Source organism: Crocuta crocuta, unplaced genomic scaffold (assembly GCF_008692635.1).
Source record: "Crocuta crocuta isolate KB4526 unplaced genomic scaffold, BGI_CrCroc_1.0 scaffold486, whole genome shotgun sequence".
Taxonomy (NCBI): domain Eukaryota; kingdom Metazoa; phylum Chordata; class Mammalia; order Carnivora; family Hyaenidae; genus Crocuta; species Crocuta crocuta.
In genome coordinates, this window is record NW_027529794.1 from 14,119 (window position 1) to 22,602 (window position 8,484).

At 43.2% G+C, this 8,484-nt stretch overlaps 1 pseudogene; it reads right to left on the bottom strand.

Moving 5' to 3' along the window:
* Positions 1-1,389: 1,389 nt before the first annotated feature.
* On the bottom strand, positions 1,390-1,917 carry LOC144230748 (melanoma-associated antigen B1-like; annotated as a pseudogene).
* Positions 1,918-8,484: the final 6,567 nt, after the last annotated feature.

The following is an 8,484-nucleotide window of genomic DNA, read 5'->3' on the forward strand; positions in this document are numbered from 1 at the left end:
GCTGTCCCCAGGTTACAAGATCAACTGCTTTTGTTAAGCACAAAGAATCGGCCTTAGCCCTCTCTAGGGAGGAGAGTAGCTGCTGGCCTCGGCCCAGGAACGTGCACTGGCCTTGGCAGTAGAGGTTGCCCTGGTCGTGGCTCGGGCTCGGGCTCTCTCTTCCTCATTTCTCAGCCTCCTCCTAATGCCATGGAAAGGCCACGATGTTGGCAAATTCCCCAGCACTTTTAAAAATTTTTTTACTTTCTTTTTAATTTCTTTAACTTAAATCCAAGTTAGTTAACATATAGTGTAAAAATAATTTCAGAAATAGAATTTAATGATTCATCACTTACATATAACCCCCAGTGGTCATCCCACCGAGTGTCCTCCTTAATGCCCCTTGCTCATTTAGCCCATCCCCTCACTCAACATACCTCTGGCAACCTTGTTTGTTCTCTGTATTGAAGAGTCTCTTACGGTTTGTCTCCCTCTCTGTTTTTATATTATTTTTGCTTCCCTTCCTTATGTTTATCTGCTTTGTATATTAAATTCCACAGATAAGTGAAATCATGATATTTGTCTTTTCTGACTGACTTACTTTGCTTAGCATAATACTCTGTAGTTCCATCCACTTGTTGCAAATGGCAAGATTTTGATCACCAAGTAATATCCCATTGTGTATATGTACCACATCTTTTCTATCCATTCATCAGCTGATAGATGTTTGGGCTCTTTCCATACTTTGGCTATTGTTGATAGTGTTGCTACAAACATTGGGGTGCATGTGCCCCTTCGAATCAGCATTTTTGTATCCTTTGGATAAATACCTAGTGGCACAACTGCTGGGTCATAGGGTAGTTTTATTTTTCAGTTTTTGAGAAACCTCCATACTGTTTTCCAGAGTGGCCGCACCAGTTTGCATTCCCACCAGCAGTGCAAACGGGTTTCTCTTTCTCTGTGTCCCCACCAACAACTGTTGTTTCATGAGCTGTTCATTTTAGCCATTCTGACTGGTGTGAGGTGGTATCTCAGTTCATTCTTCTGCATGTTGCTGTCCAGTTTTCCAGCAACATTTGCTGAAGAGACTTTTTTTTTTCCATTAGATATTCTTCCCTGCTTTGTCATTTATTAGTTGGCTATACATTTGTGGGTCCATTTCTGGGTTCTCTATTCTATTCCACTGATCTGAATGTCTGTTTTTGTGTCAGTACCATACTGTCTTGATGATGACAGCTTTGTAATACAGCTTGAAGTCTGGAATTGTGATGCCCCCAGCTTTAATTTTCTTTTTCGGGATTGCTATTTGGCTATATTCTGGTTCCATACAAATTTTAGGATTGTTTGGTCTAGCTCTGTGCAGAATGCTGGTGTTATTCTGAGAGGGACTGCACTGAATATGAAGATTGCTTAAAACTCCAGCACTTTCGTTTTGCTGGGCTCAGCGTGGGCACTTGGGCCCGACAGGAATTTATAGCAGGGAGGGTCACTGTTGGGCACCTGTCTGTATTCCAGGTACCTTTCCTGCTCCAAATCTTCTGCAATGAGCTTCCTGGGGTCACTAAGATTAGATGCTTCATCTCAACACAGATTCTCAAGCACACTTAGGAATCCCCAGATGTCCTCCTCAGTGTCATACCTGTCATTCAAGAAGATGACACCCAGGAGAGGCATGAGAAGCCCACTCTTAGGAAAGCCCTGGCCACTGTTCACACTGCCATCGTTCGTGAGGTCTAGGTTGCTGGTGAGGGTGTAGGAGTGGCCACTGGGCTTGACTTCCTTCAATTCAAGGCCAGAGGCCAACTCCAAGTGCTCAGAGGTCTTCTTGAGGATCTTAGGGAAGTATTCTTTATACTTCTTGTTCACAACCGTCAGCAGTGCTGCCTGCGTTATGGGTTCCCTCACTGCATGCTTCTCCAATAGAAAGTGCATCAACATCCTCCTCCAATAGAAAGTGCATCAACATCCTCACCTTCCTGGTTGGGGAAGATTTCAGTGAGTTCTCAGCGGAGAAGGGGGCTTCAGAGCAACTTGCACTTTCTCATCTTAGCTCTTGACACCTTGTTCAGACCTCAGGCATGAAATAGCTGCAGAAGTCACGATGGTGGACAGGGTTCTCTGAAGCTCGTAAGAATGCCAGCAATAAGGCAATCTGAGGGAGCAGCCCCAAAACAGAAGAGGACAAAAAGGGGGACTCTTTTCTGCTGTGGTGGCCTGAGCCCCCTTGAGATCCTTAGGCCTAGTGGCATTTCTCATGTTGATGAACTTCCTCTTCGGATACTGAGGAGTGACTCTGTGGCCATGAACAGAAGGCAGAACAGTAAGTAATGTGGGCCCTTGGAGGAGGGACAATGAGATGGTGTGTGTACCTTCAGCTGGGAGATCCCACCTTGGTGTTAAACAAAGCCACTTCTGCAGGTTTTATTGAGGACACTCTCTAGGAACCTACGAGACTATTGTTCTCCTAATCAGCCTCTCTCTGATAACCTACTGGAGACAGAGTGAGCCTTAGGCTACAGCCTGCCAGCCCTGTCTTTTACTGACTAGTATGACAGCATGGCTGGCAGTGGGGCCACATGTCATAACATGGCGAGGGGTCCTCTATGTTTACCTTCAAAATTATCATGATAACTTTTGGCAAGGCTTTGAAACCCTTCTCTCTACTACACTGCAACTGATACTTCAAAGCTCTTTGGGACTCATAAAAAAGTGAGAAAGGCACCTTAGTCAACCACCCTTATCAGGAGGCACTCAGTGCTTATAGCTCTGGGGGAACCTCTTTGTATTGGGCTTGCTAGATCCTAAGTATTCATTCAGGGTCCTCATTTGGACACCACACAGGGCTGTGGACTTGTCCCCCACCCTGCCTTCTGCTGACTGGTGACAGCCTTCAGACCAAGAATATCACCTCCTCTAGATCTGATATAAAAAGTGATGGGGATCCATGAAAGAAATAATTGATAAGCTAGCCTTCACTAGAATTAAAGCTTTTGCCCCGCAAAAAAAGCCATCAAGAGAACAAAGAGATGAACCATAGACAGGGAGAAAATGTTTACAAAAAACATACCTGACAAAGGCTGTTATCCAAAATAAACAAAGAACACTTAAAACTCAAGAAGAAAAACAACCCAATCAAAAAATGGGCAAAATATATGAACAGATACCTCATCAAGGAAGATACAATCATGGCAAATAAGCATATGAAAAGATGCTCAGCATCATATATCATTAGAAAGTTGCACATTTGGGGCACCTGGATAGCTCAGTCGGCTAGGCATCTGACTTCAGCTCAGGTCATGATCTCACGGTTTGTGGGTTCGAGCCTCGCGTCGGGCTCTGTGCTGATGGCTAGCTCAGAGCCTGGAGCCTGTCTTCAGATTCTGTGTCTCCCTCTCTCTCTGACCCTCCCCTGCTCACGCTGTCTCTAGCTCTCTCAGAAAAAAATGAATAAAATATTACAAAAATAAAAAAAAAATAAAAGGATCAGTAGAAACATATTTAAAAAAAAGAAAGTTGCACATTAAAATAAAAATGTGGGGAGCNCTCTCTGCCCCTCCCTGTATCATCTTTCTCTCTCTCTCTCTCTCTCTCTAAATAAATAAATAAGCTTAAAAATTAAAAAATAAATAAAAACGAAATACCATTTCATGCCTTTTTGAGTGGCCAAAATTCAAAGCAGTGACAATAGCAAATGCTTGTGAGGATATGGAGCAAGAGGAACTCTCATTCATTGCTGGTGGGGATGCAAAATGGTACAGCCACTTTGCAAGACAGTTTGGAAATTTCTTACTCCACCAAACATATCTACACTGTTGGTGGGAATGTAAATTGGCACAGCCACTTGGAAAACAATATGGAGGTTCCTCAAAAAATTAAAAACAGAACTCCCATACGATTCAGCAATCCTACTTCTGGGCATATATCCAAAGGAATTGAAATCAGGATTTTAAAGATAGAGCTGCACTCCCATGTTTACTGCAGTGTTATTCACAACAGCTAAGATACAGAAGCAGCCTAAATGTCTATTCCTGGACAAACGGATAAACAGAGTATGAAATATACATGCTATGGAATATCATTCACCCTTAAAAAGGAGGAAATCTTGCCAGTTCCAACAGTATAGATGAACCTGGAGGACATTATGCTAAGTGAAATGAGGCTGACACAGAAAGACAGATAGCACTTATATGAGGAATCTAAAATAGTCAGACTGACAGAAGCAGGGAGTGGTGCAATGGTGCTTGCCAGGTGCTGGGAGAAGTTAGAAATGGGGAAGTATTAATCAAAGGTTACAAAGTTTCAGTTATAGAAGATAAATAAATCCTAGAGATCTACTGGACAGCACAGAGCCTATAGTTAGCAATACTGCATTGTATACTTAAAATGTTGCTAAGAGGATAGATCTTATAAGGAGTNCCTCCATGCCCATCACCTCCCTTCCCCTCTTCCCCACCCCCATCAGTTCTCAGTTTGTTCAGTATTCAAGAGTCTCTCATGGTTTGCCTCCCTCCCTCTCCCCAACTATTTTTCCCCTTCTCCTCCCCCATGGTCTTCTGTTAAGTTTCTCCTGATCCACTTATAAGTGAAAACATATGGTATCTGTCCTTCTCTGCTTGACTTATTTCGCTCAGCATAACACCCTCAAGTAGAAATCTGCTACAGATGGCCAGATTTCATTCTTTCTCATTGGCATGTAGTATTCCATTGTATAGATAAACATCTTCCTGATCCATTGGTCAGTTGACGGACATTTAGCCTCTTTCCATGATTTGGCTATTGTTCAAAGTGCTGCTATGAACACTGGGGTACATGTGCCCGTATGCAGTTGATGGATATTTTTATAACAAATTATGGAGGCAGTTTCATGGGCACATCCTTATCTACAAATTCATCAATTGGTACACATTATATTTGGACAGCTTTTTGTCTATCATACCTCAAAAAAGTGTTTTTCAAATTAAAAAAAAAAAACAAACTAAACGTACTGTACTATCTAGCATTCATGCACCTTGGTATTTACCCCAATGAGTTGAAAGCCTATATCCTCAAAGAAAAAAAAAAAACCTGCACATGGATGTTTACAGGAACATTATTCAGTTGCCAAAACATGAAAGCAAGCAAGATGTTTTTCAGTGTGTAAATGGATAAACAAACTATGGCACATCCCAACAATGGAATACAAGCATACCTTGTTTTACTGTGCTTCACTTTACTGCACTTTGCACATATTGCATTTATTACAAATTGAAGGTTTGTGGCAAGCCTGCACTGAGCAATTCTCTAGGCACCGTTTTTCCAAATGCATGTGCTCACTTTGTATCTCTGCGCCACATTCTGGTAAGACTTGCAGTATCTCAGACTTTTTCATTATTATTATATTTGTTATAGTGATCTGTGATCAGTGACGTTACTATTTTAACTGTTTTGGGGCACCACAAATCACACCCATATACGATGGTGAACTTGGTTGATAAATGTCATGTGTGTTCTGCGTGCTCCACTGACTGGCCACTCCCCATATCTTTCCCTCTCCTAGGGCCTCCCTAATCCCCGAGGCACAAAAATGTTGAAATTTGGCCAATTAATAACTCTACTCTGGCCTCTCAACATTCAAGTGATAGGAAGAGTTGTACATCTCTCTCTTTAAATCAAACGCTAGAAATGACTAAGCTTAGTGAGGAAGGCATGTCCAAAGTCAAGAAAGCCAAAAACTAGGCCTCTTGCACTGAAGTTACCAAGGTTGTGAAAGCAAAGTAAATGTTCTTGAAAGAAAGTGAAAGTGCTCCTTCAGTGAACACACAAATGATAAGAGAGCAAAACAGCCTTCTTGCTGATATGGAGAAAGTTTGAGTGGTCTGGATAGAAGTTCAAAACCAGCCCCAACATTCTTTTAAGCCAAAGCCTAATCCAGAGCAAGGCACTAACTCTCAATTCTATGAAGGCAGAGAGAGGTGAGGGAGCCGTGTAAGAAAACTTTGAAGCCAGCAGAGGTTGCTTCATGAGGTTTAAGGAAAAAGTTTTTCCCCTAACATCAGCGCGCAAAGTGAAGCAGCAAGCACTGACGGAGAAGCTGCAGCACGTCACCCAGATCTAGCCAAGACCATTCGTGAAGGTGCCTGCACTAAACAGCAGATTTTCATTGTAAATCAAACAGCTTTATACTGGGAGAGGATGCCATGTAGGAATTTCATAGCTAGATGGGAGAAGTCAAAGCCTGGCTTCAAAGCTTCAAAGGCTGACTCTCTTGTCAGGGGCTAATGCAGCTGAAGACGTGAAGTTGAAGCTCATTTACTAAATGAGCATAGAGAGCTGGAATTAGCAAGAGAACTAGAATTACAATTGGAGCCTAAAGATGGGACTGCATTGTTGCAGTCTCATGATAAAAGAGATGAGGAGTGTAATGGATGAGGAGGTGCTTCTAATGGATGAGCCCTTCCCCCTCCTCCCCCCCAAAAAAAAAGCAGTTTCTTGAGATAAAAACTACTCATGGTGAAAATGCTTGAGAGACTGTTCAAATGACAACAAAAGATTTAGAATATTACATAAACCTAGCTGATAAAGCAGCAGCAGAGTTTGAGATGATTGGCTCCAATGTGAAAGAAGTTCTCAGGTGGGTAAACAAACAACAACAACAACTATCAAACAGCATCACACGCTACAGAGAAATTATTTGTGCAAGGAAGAGTCGATCAAGGCAGCGAACTTCAGTACTGCCTTATTAAAAAAAATTGCCAAAACCACCCCAACCTTCAGCAACCACCACCTTGATCAGTTGGCAGCCCTCAACATCGAGGCAAGGCCCTCTACCAGCAGAGACGATTTTCTGAAAAGCTCAGAGGATGACTAACACTTTGTAGCAATGAAGTACTTTTAAATTAATGTGTGTATGTTGTTTTTTGTTTAGACACAGTACTATAGCACACTTAATAGACCATGGTAGAGTATAAACATAACTTTCATTTGCACTGGGAAACTGGAACATTCATTTTTGACTCACTTTATTGTGATATTCACTCTATTGCTGTGGTCTGGAACCAAACCCGTGTATCTTTGAGGTATGCCTGTACTGTTCAGTGCTAAAAACAAATGAGCTAATTAAACCACAGTAAGGGAAAAACTTGAGATGTATTACTCAGTGAAAGAAGCCAATCTGAAAAGGCTACATACAGCATGATTCTGACTATAGGACATTCTGGAAAAGGCAAAACTGAAGGAAAAGTAGAAAGACCAGTGGTTGCCAGGGGTATGGGTGGGGGATGAACAGGTAGAACACAGAGGATTTTAAGGCAGCAAAATTACTCTGTGTACTATAATGGTGGATAAAAGTCCTCCTACATTTGTGAAACCAGACAGAATGTACAACAGCAAGACCAAAGCCTAATATAACTATGGGCTTTGCCAGGCTAATGACGTGTCGATTTAAGTTCAGAGACTGTAGCACATGCAGCACTCTGGCGCAGGATGTGGGAAGTAGGGGAGTGTGTATCAGGGAAGAGGGTACATGGGATTTCTCTGTACTTTATGCTCAGTTTTGCTGTGAAAGTAAAATTGCTCTAAAAAATGAGGTCGATTTTTTAAAAACGAGTGATGCCGGGGGCACTCAGCTTGCTACCCTGCCCTGGGCATTTAAGTCTGGGGTGCAAGGTCAGGGCCACACTGCTTGTTTTCCTGTGTATTTTGGGATGGGTGGTCCCATCCATCCTCACTCAGTTTCCTTGATCTGACTCCTGGCAGGCCCTGAGGTTCCTCTCTTTCTTGATCTGAGGACATTTCCTCAGAGAAAGGCTTAGACCTTATATGGCCACGTGCCATGGTGTCCCACAGGTGATGGCTGTGGCAGGCACCTATGATATGGTGTTCCCACTCAGGTTTTGAAGTCAGTGTCCTAATGCTGCCTTTTATGAGGGCTCAAGACTCCTCTCTCTGCTGACCTGGGATCTCCCCACTTTTCTGTTACCCCCGTGAAGGATATGAGGCCATCTCTGACGACAATTATGGCTGGATCTCTCATAACAGTAGGAAGGGTTCTGTGAGGCCTCCACTGAGACAGGCTTGGTGGTCCCTGACCTCTTCAGAGTACTGGCCTTCCTCCTGGCACAACTTGGGAATTCTACCTCCCCTGACCTGAGTCAACCAATCTCAGGTTAAGATCTTCACCTTCTTGACCTGTTAAACGGAAATCAGTTTCAGCCACATCCTCCTTAGGCTGTTTGGGGACCCTGAGGGCTGACAGCAGGGGACAGGCATCTATGGACCACACTGTTCTGGATGGGTGCTTTCTTCATTCCTCATTCAGTGTCCTCACGCTCATATGTGTCAGCGACTCTAGTGATCTGAGGCCACCCTCCTATGGTAGGACTCACCTGTCCCCAAGAACCCTGAGGACTAAGTGAGGGGATGCTTACACTGACAACTTTGCCTAGCATGAGCATCCCTCACTTACAGCTCCTGTTTCTTGATGCAAGGTTTCCTGTGAAAGGTCTCATCCCTGCAAACTCTTGACGA